Source organism: Arvicanthis niloticus, chromosome 11 (assembly GCF_011762505.2).
Source record: "Arvicanthis niloticus isolate mArvNil1 chromosome 11, mArvNil1.pat.X, whole genome shotgun sequence".
Lineage (NCBI taxonomy): Eukaryota > Metazoa > Chordata > Mammalia > Rodentia > Muridae > Arvicanthis > Arvicanthis niloticus.
In genome coordinates, this window is record NC_047668.1 from 46725445 (window position 1) to 46742536 (window position 17092).

Sequence of the window (17092 nt, forward strand, 5' to 3'; positions counted from 1 at the left end):
TGAGCACTACCAAATATACAAAGCTATTGGATAATCTGTAAACATTAGAGTCTCATTTCTACCCGGTAACACGTGGATGGTGGGGTGGTCTGGACTCAGCCAAGCCTTGTGGAGACAGCGTGGGAGATTGTCAGAGCCATCTCCCACACTGGCATCTCGTGGGTGGCAGGGCCCATGCCTCTGGCTGCCTGAGCTGGCTGCCTGAGCCCAGCAGCAGTGAGAACTCACCACCGTTGCTTGTAGCCTCAGGCCTAGCCTAGTCGGGAACATGGCAGCTCTGTAACAACAAGTCAGATGGGGTGCCACCATTTTAAATATTACTGGTAACAAGTGATCAACAGAATAATGACCCCAGAGATGTCCACAGTCAAATCTATGGCTATAGTGAACTTGGTTTCTTATATGGCAAAGGAGACATTGCTACTGTGATGAAGTTAAGGACCCTGAGATGGAGAAATGTTCTTAGATTTTTCTGATAAACCAGAGTCAGTCACAAAAGACAGGCAGTACATGTGGGTCAGGCTCAGAGTCCATAGGGACATAGTAGAAATCAGAGAGCCATGGGGGACCATTAGCTAAGGAAGAGAACAGCTTGGAAGCTAGAGAAAGAACGGAAATGATGGGAACTGTTTTAGGTCAGCAATTTTGATTTGTTGATCTCTGTGTGTAATACATAGACTATAAGAGGTGCTCAGTGAGTGTTGAACACATAAGGAAGTCTCATGAAACCCAAACATAGCTTATCTGTGAAACTACCTGTTGATGTCTTTGGGTTAACATACTTATGTACCACTAATATGACAGGGGATGCACATTAAGGAGATGGACTATCAGTGGTATCTTTCATCTTTTTAACTCAAGTCAACCTTGGTGGAAACTTTACTCTGTTGGCTTACAAGGCTGCTCAGAGGTTGGGTATCTGAACATAGAAACCAAAGAACAATGTTTTCTCCACACCAAAGTCAGAATACTTACCTACCTATAATCCCCATTTTTGAGGTCATCGGTTGTAGGAAAAAATATGGCTGGGGATCCCTGGATTTCTCCTGCCATGCTGTGGGCAGTTGGCTGGGAACACTTTGGGTTCCCCCAGCTGGAAATTGGACCCGGCTGCTCATTAACTAAAAGCCTCTCCACGGTTCCTCATGGCTCCTCATGGCTCCTCATGGCGCGGCCCCAACACACGAGGAAGTCCTTGGGTTTCCAAAACCAGTTTATTGACATGGCAGATGGTAGATGGATCTGGATGCATACCCCATAAAACCCAGGGCAGACCTGAGTTAAATAGGGAGGGAAGGAGTGGGGAGGGGCTGGGGAGGAATGTTTAATCTGCGCCACCCTCTGGCCTTCAGGTACGCTATATGACTGAAGGGTGAAGGTGGAATGGAGATTAGACCTCGTGTTAGGCCCGACAATCTGTCATATCTATGGAGGTACACAGTGTCTGAGTGCTTATCATTACAATGTTGATGATGAACAAATACAGTTTCTTTTCACTCACCTACATTACGTACTTACTGAAATTAAGCAAGCATTATGAACAATAGGAAGCTATAAGCGACAGTCTCCCCTGGCCCCCATATCTGGTCCAACATTGCAGAGTCCCTTTTCTATACTGCAGAGGTCATGACCTTGGCCAGCATAGTCATTTGATGGGCTCTGATTATTCCCAGGAGGGGCAAGCTGTTGTGTATCTAGATGTTTCTAGGTCAGGCCTGTCCTCTGCATCTTCCAGACACTCCTCTAAGTGACCTTGTTCCTGGTCACACCTACTCAAGGTCTCTACTTGGACAGATGACAGACTTAAAGCATAGTGAAAAAAAGAGTCAGGGTGGTGGGAGGAGAAATCAGGTATTCTAGTTAAAAAAGCAGTTTGAGAGAGCAGAAAGGGAAGGAGAAGACACACTAAGCACAGAGTCCAGTCTTAAAGAGGACAGCTGCAGGCAGAGACAGTTCTACTACTTTATGTGAGCAAATACACCATTGTCACCGAGGTAGACCCCAAGGTTAATGTGATATTTAGCCAAACAAGTTAGTCTGATTTTGTCACCTTTTCTGATAGAATCCAGTGACACTGGGACAGCTAGGCCAAGCAAAGGAGGAAACGTCAATGGCCCTTCTGAGGTAGTGGGACTCTTAGTATATGGTCCTCAAACAGAAGAAGTGAGTGTATCTCTAAAATGGCTTGGCTGAGTCCATGACAGAAGAAGGAGAGATTTCAAATCACTGGCATCCCACCCATCTATCTACTCACCTGCTATTCTGCCTTTCTTTCAGAACATTTGTTTTTGGAGCTGGGGTTAGAGTTGTATCAGTAAAGTATGTGCTATGTAAACAGGATGACCTGAATTTGATCCCTAAAACCCATGCTCTTTAAAAAAGATAAAAATAAAAATCGAGGTATGGTGAGATATGCTTTTAACCCTAACACTAGGCAGGAAGAGACAGGTTCCAGGCTGGCTCCTGAAGAACAGCACCTGAAGTTGTCTTCCTCCTGATCTCCACTTGAATGTGCACACACATGTAGCCACAAGCATATGACCTTCACACAGAGAGACTGTGTGTGTGTGTGTGTGTCTGTGTGTGTGTGTGTGTGTGTGTGTGTGTGAGAGAGAGAGAGAGAGAGAGAGAGAGAGAGAGAGAGGAAGAAGAAGGAGGAGGAGGAGGAGAGAGAGATGTATGAGCTCACATACATACACACACAGAGACAAAGAAAGAGAGAGACAGAGACAAAGAGAACATATTGAATGTCTGCTGTGCTCTATTTTAGATGTGGTACCGAGTGTTAACAATATAGAAATGGATTCAGTCTTGGAGTCTGTGCTAAGTTAGAAGTATAGAAAGTATATAATTTCCATAAAACAATGGACGTGTTGGTGCAGTGGGAGCCGCTTAAAGGATGGAGAACACAGTAGTAGAGACAGATTATTTTATGATAGTTATGACGGGTTCCATAAGGAAGAGGAGACTTGACTTTGGTTATTAGGGATGAGCAAGCATCTCCCAGGCAGATACAAAGACTGGACATGCTTGCCAGTGTGAAGGAAGAATGGCAGGCACAAAGGTACAAGAGTCATACTGGGCCACGAAACCATGAGCTGTATTGGTGGAACACGAGCTTATATAGATTGTACAAACATCTTGTCAGACATTTGTTAGAATTGGCCCCTAACATCCCAGTCTCAACAAAACACCTTAAGTGGTCATGGGACCATGGAATATGGCATCTTTTGTGAAGCAAAGTAGGGAAAGGTATAGAATTGGAGGAGGGGGAGCCTTCCTGGGTGACAGGGCTGCTGGGCTTTTGCTGTTGTTTAAGTTTCTGCTGTGTGTAGGTTTGTTTCCCTTCCATGATCATGGCTCAGCCTCTGCTCTCTACCTCAGTTTATGCTGAAGAACAGATGAGATGATGCAGATAAAAGCATTTGATGAAGGAAAGCCACAAGCAAGGAAAGGGCCAAGTGTTGAACACTGCACCAACCCCAGAGGCTCACCAATGGATCCTCTTCATTGCAGTATCAATAGTCATTGCTACAAGCACCTAAGTCCTTACAGAGACATGTTTTGGCTTCTGATGAGTGCTGAGCTCTGTGTTCTATTTGGAGGAATAAGACAAGATCCTTGACTCTCATGTATCCTTGTTGAAGAGGCATTGGGATGGTGAAGCCAGTTCATCCACTCAGCCATAGCCTTTGAATATGGAGTAGTGAATGATAATTGCTGTCAGCTCAGGGAGAATGCTATTGTTCAAACAGCTCTATCACTGAGATCTATCCTCAGCTCAGAGAATGTCTTTAGGTCACAGGGACCAGAGTAAGGGAAGACTGGTTGATTCCTTGAGTATTACCTGGGAATTCAAAGAAATCCAAAACCCCTGGGCCCTTTCTCAGCTGAATGTACCCACCAGAATCCATCATTGAATCAATGTAAAAGATTAGAATCTTATGGACACATTAGAACTGCATGGACACTGTTGATAATTGGACTGGATGATTTTTGTTGGGAAGAGAGGGCTGTGCTCTAGATATTGTAGAATGCTTAGCTGTATCCTTGGTCTCTATCCACTAGATGCCAGTAGCATGTACCCCCTAGTCGTGAAGTTCGATATTACTGGACATCTATTAATGTGTCCTGATGAGCAAAATTCCATCATCATTGACAATTACTGGATTAGAGCAGGGTTTCTCACAACATGGCCCCAGCCTGCCACCCAAACACACTTGGGAACGTGTCAGAAATGCTGGTTTCTAGGCCTCCCCCAGGTCTGCTGAGTTGATCATGTTTAACCATGCCCTGCAGGTAGTTAGTTCTGGGAACATTAAGGATGTAAGTCATATAGTCCCTGTCCCCAGGGCACCAGAAGATCATTTAGGAAGCTTTGACTGTGGTATATTGTTCCCCATCCTACACCAATGAAATCAGAGCAATGGCAGTTAGGACCAGGTGATTGAAAAAAGCACAACTCAAGTTGAGTTGACTTGACTGTTCTCACCAGTCAAGCCCAACATAGAAGGAGGGATTCACCCAGATTTGTAGAGGAAGCTAGCAGGGAAGAACCAGACGTTGAGGTTTCTGACTTGGTGTTCCAGGGGCCTTGCCCACTAAGAAGATTTGAAGGTGACAGCCTGGGCCCTGAGTAATTCCATATCTACACAGTATTTATAAAGTATGATGATACTTGATCAAGCATACTTGATCAAGTATGCTGGTTGTGTGCAAAACATTATCATCTTTGATGTATGCTGCCTGGTAGATTTCTCAGGTAAGTTTTAAACAAGCCACTCTTTCTCATTTTCTGGATACTAGTGAGGAATCCAGGACACAGATGTTTTTCTTTTTTGTCCACTGTCTCCACCCCCAACACCCTAAGGTCAGAACATGTGTTGATTGCTTTTCACAGGGCACCATAGGTGATGTGGTCCTATCAGGAAACAGCAGAAATGTCAGCACTCATATGAAAATGTATGTCGTGGGTGATAACCCGTTTAGTCACTCAAGTACCACAGGACAGAAATAGCTGAAGGAGCTTTGGAAACTCTTTAGGGGAAGATAGGTGGTAAGTGGGCTTCACAAACTTTCCTCGGCCTCCTCACACACTGTTCAAAACAAGATCAGAGCTTGACTCCTGGTGAAAGTGGACATTATCCATGGAAGGTTCTCATGCTCTGTCAGAATCCAAGTCTAAACATTACACAGACTGCTCACACCAATTTACTTAGTATCATCCACAATGTTTGGTGGAGAGGAGTTCATCTCTTCTTTGCAGTTGTGCAAATCAACTGAAATATTTTACTCCTTCCTGTTCAGCTGGCCTGTAAATGTATTTTGGATTTTGACTACTAAAGCTCCTAGTCATACAGTAGATATGTGATAGCTTTTGCCAGTCCACATGACCAAAGTCAAAATAAACAGACAGACAGAAAGACAACACGTCATGTGGCATTGATCCGGTTATTCATCCTATACTTTGCAATGCTGAAAATAGGGCTTGAAAATAACATTTTCCAGTATATTTTTGGTAGATGGTTACATCCTGGCACCAGTGGGTGACATGGGGCTTCCATCTTGTTTCTGTAACTCTTGTGGCAACAGTAGAGAGCTCCAGACCTAATGGTTTGTGGTGATCAAGTGTACAGTATGCTCTCTATACTTGGTATCAGTCATGTAGGGATAGCAGGACCCCCAAGTTTCGATGTTCCTGTGACCATGCTCTTGACACACTTAGATGTCCAAACACTATTTTGGGTCCTTGCAGAGACCCTGGGCACACATATGTGACAGGTGTTGGGTGATCACCATGCTCCTTCTTGAAGTTCTAGATCCTGGTAACCACACTTATTCTTTTTTGCCCCTCCAATCTACAGCTTGCCATGGCTTGCTGAATGAACTTGATATCAATTTTGGAAAGTTGTTTTAGCTTTTCCAAGCCTATCTAACCTGTACTAAATAACCTTAGAGTGGAATAATCTTCTGGGTTCTCACTGGACCTTGACTGATTTAAGTAAGTTAAACTTGGGGCAGGCTTTTTAAAGAAAGTGATACAACTGAAAACTAGACAATAAGGAGGAGAAATGCAGGTGAAGAAAGAAGAGTGGCAAGAAAGAGGAAAAACAGGTGCCAGATTCCAGCAGTGTGAGGGTGCTTGCTGCAATGTGAAGTCACTTCTGGTAGTGTAAGGATACCTCCTGCAATGTTAACTCACTTCCTGTAGTGTGAAGGCACTTCCTGCAGTGTGAAGTCACTTCCTGTAGTATACAAGCACTTTCTGTAGTGTAAAGGTGTAAAGTCACTTCCTATAGTATGAAGGCGCTTCCTGCAGTGTAAACTCACTTTGTCATTACCAAAACAGAGTATGGGATAAGGAAGAATTCCAAGGAACAGTATGTGAAGCAGGCTGTATTTTGAAAGGTCTTGGGCCTCTCTGCAGGCCTATCCAGTATGTCCCTCTAAGTGGCACTATCCCTTGCATGTCCTTCAAAAGTTTTTCATGTGATATTCTTGCCTGTAGGTGCCATAGTGATGTCGGAGAATATCAAAGATTTAGAAGAAGACTTGGTCTTGTCCATGGAGAACATGTTTTAGAATCTCTATGTGAAACTGAAGTGGCTATAGTTATCTATCCAGGACAAAAAAGAAGCTCTCACGGTGTCAACAGGAGTTGGACTCTTTCTCTTTTTGTTTAACCATTCTGAAATGAGGAAATTGGACCACATAAAGGATTCTTAGCCTGGCATCTGAGACTTCTGGGTGATCATCTCTGGATGCACAACAAGGATATCAGAGACTGGGTTTATACAAAAGTGATTGTTCCACTGTCTACACACTACTCCTTTGTCCCACAGGGAAAAGGGCCATCCCTCATACTCTCTAGAGGTGTATGAATCCTCTAGTGCCTCATCCAAATAACCTTGCAATACACTTGCAGTGATTGCCACTGACTTGAAATACTGGGTTGTTCTGGTAGTTGGGTTCTCAGAATTCTTGTTGGCTGAGAAGTACATGTGTTGATTGCCTGGAGGTGGCTGGCCATTTTTTGGATTTGCCTTCTGCACATACACATACACAGAGATAGCTACTCCGTTTCTGTGGCTAGTACTAAAAGACTAAAGGATACTTGCTCACTAAGACCTCCAAACCCAGTGAGGCAGCAGATAAGATGACCCATTGGCCTTGTCACTTGTCTAACAGTTCCGGAGGCCATCATAATACTCACTATCTCACACATAGTGTAAGATTGTCTTTGGGAAGCAGATCCTGTCTAATAGCCACTATCTCTACCTGCCTCACGACCCCTCACTTCTGGCGGATGCCTCCATACAGATGGTCTCCCTCTCTCCCCTCTCTCCCCTCTCTCCCCTCTCTCCCCTCTCTCCCCTCTCCTCTCCCCTCTCTCCCCTCTCCCCTCTCTCTCCCCTCTCTCCCTCTCTCCCCTCTCTCCCCTCTCTCCCCTCTCTGCCCTCTCCCCTCTTCTCTCCCCTCTCTCTCGTCTCTCCCCTCTCTCTCTCTCCCCTCTCTCCCCTCTCCCCTCTCTCTCCCCTCTCTCCCTCTCTCCCCTCTCTCCCCTCTCTCCCCTCTCTCCCCTCTCCTCTCCCCTCTCTCCCCTCTCCCCTCTCTCTCCCCTCTCTCCCCTCTCTCCCCTCTCTCCCCCTCTCTCCCCTCTCTCCCCTCTCTCCCCTCTCTCCCCTCTCTGCCCTCTCCCCCCTCTCTCTCCCCTCTCTCCCCTCTCTCCCCTCTCTCTCTTCTCTCTCCTCTCTCCCCTCTCCCCTCTCTCCCCTCTCTCTCCTCTCTCCCCTCTCCCCTCTCTCTCCCCTCTCTCCCTCTCTCCCTTCTCTCCCCTCTCTCCCCTCTCTCCCCTCTCTCCCCTCTCTCCCCTCTCTCCCCTCTCTCCCCTCTCTCCCCTCTCTCCCCTCTCTCCCCTCTCCCCCCTCTCTTTCCCCTCTCTCCTCTCTCCCCTCTCTCCCCTCTCTCCCCTCTCTCCCCTCTCCCCCCTCTCTCTCCCCTCTCTCCCCTCTCTCCCCTCTCTCTCTTCTCTCTCCTCTCTCCCCTCTCTCCCCTCTCTACCCTCTCTCCCCTCTTTCCCCTCTCTCTCCTCTCTCCCCTCCTCTCTCCCCTCTCTCCCCTCTCTCCCCTCTCTCCCCTCTCTCCTCTCTCTCCCCTCTCTCCCCTCTCTCCCCTCTCTCCCCTCTCTCCCCTCTCCCGTCTCTCCCCTTTCTCCCCTCTCTCCCCTCTCTCCATCTCTCTCCCCTCTCTCCCCTCTCTCCCCTTTCTCCCCTCTCTCCATCTCTCTCCCCTCTCTCCCCTCTCTCCCCTCTCCCCCCTCTCTGTCCTCTCCCTCCTCTCTCCCCTCTCTCCCCTCTCTCTCCTCTCTCCCCTCTCTCCCCTCTCTCCTCTCTCCCCTCTCTCCCCTCTCTCTTCTCTCTCCTCTCTCCCCTCTCCCCTCTCTCCCCTCTCTCCCCTCTCTCCCCTCTCTCCCCTCTCTCCCCTCTCCCCTCTCTCTCTTCTCTCCCCTCTCTCTCTTCTCTCCCCTCTCTCTCTTCTCTCCCCTCTCTCTCTTCTCTCCCCTCTCTCCCCTCTCTCCCCTCTCTCCCCTCTCTTTCCCCTCTCTCCCCTCTCTCCCCTCTCTCCCCTCTCTCTCCCCTCTCTCCCCTCTCTCCCCTCTCTCCCCTCTCTCCCCTCTCTCCCCTCTCTCCCCTCTCTCCCCTCTCTCCCCTCTCTCTCTCCCCTCTCTCCCCTCTCTCTCTCCCCTCTCTCCCCTCTCTCTCTCCCCTCTCTCCCCTCTCTCTCTCCCCTCTCTCCCCTCTCTCTCTCCCCTCTCTCCCCTCTCTTGCCACATAGCAGAACTGTCCAGAGAAAAATCAAATCTAAGACAAACTCACCCTCCACTTATGTGAATTGGGCTTGGTGCTACAGAATAGAAATTATCATTCTTTTAGTAAACTAAGTAGAGTGCCAGAATGTTTGCTCCTGAAACCAAAGCTGGATGTTGTATGGGCCTTCCATGTCCTGCTTCCCCAGCTGAAGCCTACAGTGGAGACTAGGCTGACAATGGAGACTAAAATGCCTTTCCGATGACTCCTGCATGCCCCATCTTGCTGGGATTTTTTTTTTTTTTTTTAATTTCTCTGTGGAAGATCTTTATGGCCTATGACCCTGGTCACTGCAGGGCCGAAAAGACAACAAATTTATGGCAAGCCTGGAGAGAAACAATCCAAGGATGCATTTCCCCAGCTTTCGGTTGGTAATTTATTTTTAAATGATCTTTCTGTTATTTATGGGTCTCAGTGGCTCTGATGGCCACAGTGAACTGTCCCTTATCAGACTAGCAAAACGAACCCGACTAAAAGAAAACTATCACATTTCATCCCAGGAAAGACTCAGAATTCCGGCTGCCTTAGAAACACAGCTAATGCCTTGACTCCCTTTATCCCTGAAGAGCAGCTTAGCTCAGGACCTCTAGGGACTCTGAATGTAAAGGGGTCACACCTTCCTCTGGCTCTTTAGTAACTTACAGCACAAAGCACCACCCTCTCCCCCCTCTCCCCTCTCTTGCCACATAGCAGAACTGTCCAGAGAAAAGTCAGAAGTTGAATCCTGAATATCAGGTTCATGACTGCCCACCTCGATGTTTGAAGCAGGAGGTGAAGAACTGCAGAAAATGTCTGGCCCTCAAGTACTAAACAAACATTACCTGTGGGACTGTTATTCGTATTCTCATTCTCTCTCTCTCTCTCTCTCTCTCTCTCTCTCTCTCTCTCTCTCTCTCCATTTTGCTCATGGCTGCCCTTTGGGAATATACAGTCCAGAACCCAGGATGGAAAGATTTTCATTTGCACACGGATTTAAAGCTTTCACAATATGAATGCAAACAATAAACCCACTTGGAGTCCTAAGCCTTGATGTTCCAATACTATCAGAAGGTAGCGAGGCGAGCAAGGATGGCGATTTATTCTCCCCCAGAAGCAAAGACTGGCTTCCACTCCAGCATAATTACAGTTAGCAGGGCCTTGTCTGAGGCTGATGATTCTCCCAAGTACACAACTGTCTATTGTTCTCCTGCAGCTTGTTACCATGGCGATCTAATTAAAGCAGCATCAGATGCTGCCAGCCCCAAAGGTAGGGGCTGTGTGTACATCTCCTAGTGGTTGGGGGCACACATCTTGCTTCTCCTGAGGGGCTTCCCAATTTCTGAATGGGAGTTCAGGGTATGACTCGGAAAATGCCTTCATTTTGGGAAGGGGCAGTTACATGTTATTCTCTTTGTGCATTTTGAGGGGAAGGTGGTGAGCCAGATACTGAAGCCTTTGTGACCTCCAGTAAATTGCTTACAATGTTTCATTCTCAGGTCCCTCTTGTATAACTGGGGTGGCAATATCTGTCTCCTAAAGAAAAGAAAAGGCCGTGGAAGCATCTGGACAGAATGCAAGCAGGCATGCTGAGTGTTCCCAACACTTCTGCAGGATCCATTTACAACAGGATGAAGACAGAGGGATCAAGGGGAGGAGACCTGGACTTTGACTGGTTGGTGAAGGTCTAGATTATTGCTTTGAGGCTGGGGGTAATGAAATTCGTGAATTTCTTTCCTAGTATATAGGATGGAAACAATGCCATCATTTCACATGGCAATGACCATGCCATATAAAATTGCATGATATGCCCAACACACAATAGCCATTCAAAGCAATGGGAAGACCTTTCAGAACTCTAAGTACAGGGGCCATTGCCATGATGCTCCAACTAGGCCTTTTATTAAGACCATGGCTTGGAAAGTGCTTAGAATTCATAGACTGTACTCAGTGTGACCCAGTTAACTTCTTCATGCTACTAGTCTTATCTCTAAACTTGTAGAAGAGTAGAGGAATCACAGGTTAGGCTCCATGCTCCTGTCTGTCAGTGCTTAGAGTACAGTAAACCCATCCTTCTGGATACACATCCCACCCCTTTAGCTCTGGCCACTTTTCTGAAGAATGAGAGATTACCTGGCGCTGACATACATACATGTCATCATCTGTAACCCTTAGCATCCATCCTACAATGTGAAGACCACCCTCAGCCCACTCCTAAGAAGCATAGCCACAGCTTTGGGGAAGTCAGCTCCCTCATCCGAGGTCTCTCCTTGTAGTGGACCAGGATTTGAGTATAGGTATCTGATCACTTCATCCCAAGCCTGTGGTTTTTCTAAACCCCTGTACTATTTGGCCACTCGCTGGATTGTTGAAATATGTGAAGTAGGCATCAGTTCCCTATTCTCCCTTTGAGACAGGGTTTCATTATATACTCCCGTTATGCACTGACATGAATAGGTATAACACAAACTCTTCCTGGGTAGATATAAATAAATGTATAGTCACCCCAGATTAGGCACCAACCACAGGCCAACGTAACCCTTTCCAACAGAGCCCACCTTGGAAGAACCAATGAGTTACTTACAGAGCATGGGTGAGAGATGACTTACAAGAATGTAGCTCCCAAACAGCTGTGCCACTAAAACATCCCACCCAGCATGGATGAAACCTTCCTTATAGCTATATAAGTGGAATGTTCCTTGCAGTTAACCCAGACTCCATGTACTGCAATACTCACTGAGACTACATGTAGATGGGACAGAATTATATTCAGCTGTCACTGGGTGCAAGAGAGACTGCCTGGATTCTCAGATATAGGTCTTATGACCCTGCCCAACCCTTCTTTCCATGAAGGAAGATCCTCAGTCCTGATGTTGAGGGTATCTTATGAGTAGTCACAGTTTCTCTGATAAAGATGGCAATAGCTGCTACACTCAGGGGACAGCTTTTCATAATGACCCGTTCAGAGAAAGACAATACCTAATAAGATTTCCAGCCATTAGTCAACAGATCAAGGCTTCCATGTTGATTTTACCCAAATTCAAGGACAAGCATTCTCTTAGTCCACTGCCTTAAACAGAAAATGTCATGTCTAATGTGAGCAACTGATCCAGTTAGCCACCTGCCAATGTGTCCCTCCCTGTGCCTCTCCTCAGGACTCCCTCCAGCATTCCGAGAGTCCTGTGTGAGCTGGCCGGTGAACATGTGCTCTTGGTTATTTCCCGACTCATCAAAGGCCCGATCTCTTGCCTTGTAGCCAGAACAGCTCAACACCTCGTCCACCCACCACAGCCCTCACTTCCTTTTTATGAAGATTGGGGAGCAAAATCATTTCAAAGGCTACCAATTAAACGAACCCTGCCAGGCCTGTAACCACAGTGCACCTTTGGAGAGGCAGGGAGTTACAGCCTCTGTTACTGACAGGCCGGCACATGTGGTCTTTACGACCCTGTAGCTCTTACCCCCAAGACACTGACGGATTCCCCTCTCTTCCTGATGCCCACTATTCTTCCAGGCCATCCAAGGGCAGGGCTCTACCTGACATATTTCTCATCAGATTCTGCTAGACACACATGCTTACCTATAGGCCCACAAGCCAGGGCAAGCTCCTGGCCCTAAAATGGTATAGACTTTTATAGGAGGAAGATAGAAATCTCTACCTTTGACTGTTTATGTAAGCTGGATTGCCCTCTGGATAGCTTCTGAGCCTTCTCCAACTCTTCTCTCTAACGCTATCTGCCCTTGTTAGGGCTTCATTGTTTCCCTTCTAAGATGTGACAATTGTCCCCTACGTGACCTTCTTTCTTCATCTCTAGACTCTGTCTACCCTTTACATGGTCATTAAGAGGGTTTTCTGGGGTACTGAAACTCAAAGCCCTTAAATTCTGTCAGTGACTCCCTGCTATCTATGACATAAATCTTCTTGGTCTGGGATGCTGGCATCTTTGATGGCTCTCAGCCCACTTTCTGTGCCTGCTACTTCCTAACTTGACCTCTGACCCTGTAGCAGCAAACAGCATGGTGCCTCTGCTCGCCAAGCCCTTTCATGTGTCTGTACCTTGCTATACTATCTGCTCTGCCTAGAGTACCCTTCCAAAGTTCTTCACAAAACAAATTCTATTTGCTTTCTGATAGACATCCCACAGTCACCCAAGTTCGTGGCCTCCTTTTGGTGCTTTGTTGTTGGGTGGTTTCTTTCTGTGTAGCACTTTTCTTATACCTTAATGATCTGATCTTTCTTAACTTCGGGAAGGTTAATAGACTTTTGTGAATAGGCTCAATTTCTTATTAATCTTCTGTAGTTCTGATATCTCAGTCAGTTACTGGCTCAGAGTAGACACTCAATAAAAGCCTGGTAAATTGATTCAGCTCTGAGTTGGCTTAGGTAAAAAAGGAAGAGCTAGCACACTGGGAATAAGATGTTTCGCACTTGGAGGTCACCCATGTGTTTGGCTAACTTGAATATAAACAGCCAAAAGGGCTCATTTATCACTGCTCACAGGGAGGCTGATATTTGACAGTCTCTCTCTGTGTCTGTCTGTCTGTCTGTCTGTCTGTCTCTCTCTCTCTCTCTCTCTCGTGTGTGTGTGTGTGTTTACCATCTTACTCTTAAACCAAGAAAGAGCTGAGTGAGCCTTTGGAGAATCTGGATTCTATGAGTAAGTCGTGTCTCAGAGTGGGAAGCGTCTTTTTCAACATTTCCATTCCTTGCCACAGGAATGCCAAAGCAAAAGACATCATTTCCTTAGGGTGGTAGATTTGGAGCTGAGCTCAGTAATATCACCATAAAATGAGCATTTGTTTTGAGTAGAGTACAAGGAAGACCTTGGGAAAAGAGGAATGAATGATCACCGATCTTTGCCCATAGATGTTCGGAGCTAGGTGGAGGGTAGGATAGTTCATGGTTAGGTGACATGGATAACAATACTACCTGGGGACAGTACTATCAGAAGAGAAATTCCCTGGTTACAGGAAAGTCTCGATGTCTAACTGTGTGGTCTAGAAGAGGGCACTCCTGAGTACATTTTCAAAGGATCATTAGGATAAACCAACGATGTGGGCAGAAGGAACTGCTGCTCTGTCAGCAGACTTGTCAGCCTCTATGAACACTGTGTCATACTGCTTGGAGAGGCTTCAGGCAATGTGGGCCATCCCGTGTTGACTGCCACACAGAGAGAGGATCTAGAGGCATTTTTTCTGGATCTCTTAGAGGTTTCAAATAGCCTGGCCTTCTATTCTACCCTGCAGTGCAGTCCTTGGCAATGTTCGTACTTCCAGATACTAGGATGCAAGGGTACAATGGAAGTATTTTGCAGATGTGTGCAATGTTGATTGCAGTGCTGTTGTAGTTAGCTTATTTGACTTTGATTAAGCCCCTCTTATGTCTCCCAGCCATAGTTTCCATATTCTGACTTCAGTGGCCCTAGAGGAAACTTGCTATCAGTTGGATGTGGGAGGGGTTTGAGACTTTAAACACGGTATGCTGATAGAGGTAACTATTCCTGGGTTTCCTGTTTTGGGCAGGCAGGGATGTGGTTCATTGGATGCATTGCCGCTTGGACAGTCACTTCAGTCACAAAGCTTTGGAATTACCCTGCAATGCACACAGGTCATGAAGTAATAAAACGCCTTTTAAAATGTCATCCGCTGCCCTGAAGATTCCAACTAATAAATCCCCATGACCTAGAGGTACCTGGGGGTCAAGCATTTGCAATACGGCCCCTGGAGCTGCCCTGTTCCCCAGGAGATGAACCGGCTTTATGAGTTTGTTGTTTGATGGTTGCCATAGAAGCCAGCACATCCATGCTTGTGGAGAGGGGGACACAGGGCCTTGGCAATGTCTTTCCATTAGTCCAATCTTTGCAGCTTTTCAGTGCTTGAAGTTTGGGGGAAAAATGGGAATGGAGACTCTCCAAGGACCAGCTCTATAATTTGTCATGCAGTGTAGTTGCCACCTAGGCCAGGAAAATGGGTTGTGGGCTTTGGCTCAGTCTTCAGAGAGTAGGGGAAGAGAAGAGCTACTGACAGCAACACAGAGAGGCAACAGATAGAGGCAAGTATTTGGGCTATGAAAGGATGCTGAGTCAAAACACCTTTTCATCTCCATTTCCAGAAGTAGGCACCAGGGAAGCTTTGTAAGCTGATGACTTATACGTTCTCGCAGATCCTTGTACACTCTCAGGACTTCATGAGGAGTGTGCAGGTCCAGCATCCCTTGGATTTCCAGGCTGAGTCTTTTTTTTTTTTTTTTTCCTGGCCTTTACTTCTTTTTTTGTACTGCCACCCAGTACAAGGGATGTTTCTTTTGTGGAGGTCAGTCTCCTTGCAGAGGCCATTTCTCTCATGTTGTGGATGAACAAATGATGGCTTGGAAAGTGGAGGAGGACCAGCAGAAGCAGCCTCGGAAAGAGATCAAGCTTTGGGTGATCTCTAAGGGACACTAGCTGGGAGGGAAAAGATCATCAGTCCAGGAGCCAGCATTTCGAGGGATCTGCGGATGCCAGAGAAACTATTGACAGGAGTAGAGTTTTGACTCTGTGATCTCGATTGGAAACTGAGGCCTCCAGGCTGTAACATTCCACGTAGAATTGCAGGATCTCATAGAATGACTTTTGCAGGGTGCTCCTGGGTAAGCCTATGTAAGTTCTTATGCTATTGTTGTTTCTCTCCCAGAATGTGCCTTGCTGAGGTCCTAGGCCAGGTTCCATTTCCCCACACAGCATCTCACTCCTTCTGATGTGTTCTGGTACTTCTTGTTTTTAGTTCTCATCCCTTAGAGAACCTACTTCTCACAGGCTTGTCCAAGACTTCCAGGAAAACCATCTGTATCAAAGACTCTTTGATGTCCTTGACATACTCAACTACCAAACAATAGTGACTCCAGTAGCTTTGAGGTACATAATGACCACATATACTATAATAATTTATTCATTGCATATAATTGATACGTAAACAGTTTTCCTATTCTGACTTGACACCACCCCTCTACTGAATTTTTGGCTCCCGCTGTGCCCTTGTTGCATAGATCACCATGTGTCAACCAGTGTCTGATAAGTTGATTAGAATACCAGGTTTTGATTGGTGTTGCCATGGAGACAGGAAAAAAGAAAAGGGAAGAGTGACTACACCATAGTGCTTGATAGCATAATTGTGTCACTGTAGTACTTTTTGAAGAGAATAAAAACTACTGGAGTAAGCCTTCCATTGGTACCCATCATTTCAATCTAATGGGTTCCAAGAGATGGAAACTCTACTTACTGGAACTCATGTGTTATGCAGTGCTGAAACAAGTATCTGTATATGCAGCACAGCAAAACATCCTTCCATGTGCATTCTGCCTCGATCTGCCTTTGTTCTGCTCATGATCTCTGTTGTTGCTGTTGTCATTATTGATGGTCTGAGACAGGGTCTCATTATGTAGCTCAGCTGGCCCAGAACTCACTATGTAAACCAGCCTGGTTTTAAACACAAAGAATTCTGCCTCCTGAATCCCAGGATTAAAGGCGTTTACCTGCAGTTGGAATATCAGCTTATGCTAAGTCCAAATCTCTGCTTTCCTGTGGGCTTAGGAGTCCTGAAAATTGTGCAAGTGCCATCCACTCTGAAGCTCCCCTTCGTTGCTACTACAGGGAATGGAAGGAGAGGAGTGTCACCACTGGCTATTCCTATGGGGCTGGGGATGAGGGGCGAGAGACTGGATGTGCAGATGCATTAGAATTTCTATGCAAATGTCATGAGTTAAAGCAGACTTTGTCACAGGGAAGCATTGATGAGGTTTTAAAAATAATGACCCGTTTAATAGTGAACTTTAGCAGGCTTCCAGGAGAAGTCCTCTGGACCAGTTCATTCACAATGTGAATAGGAAATGGGGGTGGCTGAGAAGGGTGGTGCTCTCAGCTTGCACACCAAAAGTTCTAGAAGCACAGGCATGGTTACTCTGTCTCCTCTAAGACACCGCAGATGGTGGTCATTGGTCACACAATGTGTGGTGGTATTCTAGATAAAATATCCAATCTGGGCTCAAAAGTAGCAATGCAGAGTTAGGAAGATGGCTCTGAGAATAAAGAACTTTCAGGGTAAATATGAGGACAAGAGTTTGAACCCCCAGCATCCACATAAATGTGACACAGATGTGGCAGCCCATGTATAATCTCCACATGAGCAGGTACAATCTTCATATGTGTGTTCAAGTCACAGACGGGGACTGATAGACAAGCTGGCTAGCCTAGCTGAATTCATAAACTATGTTT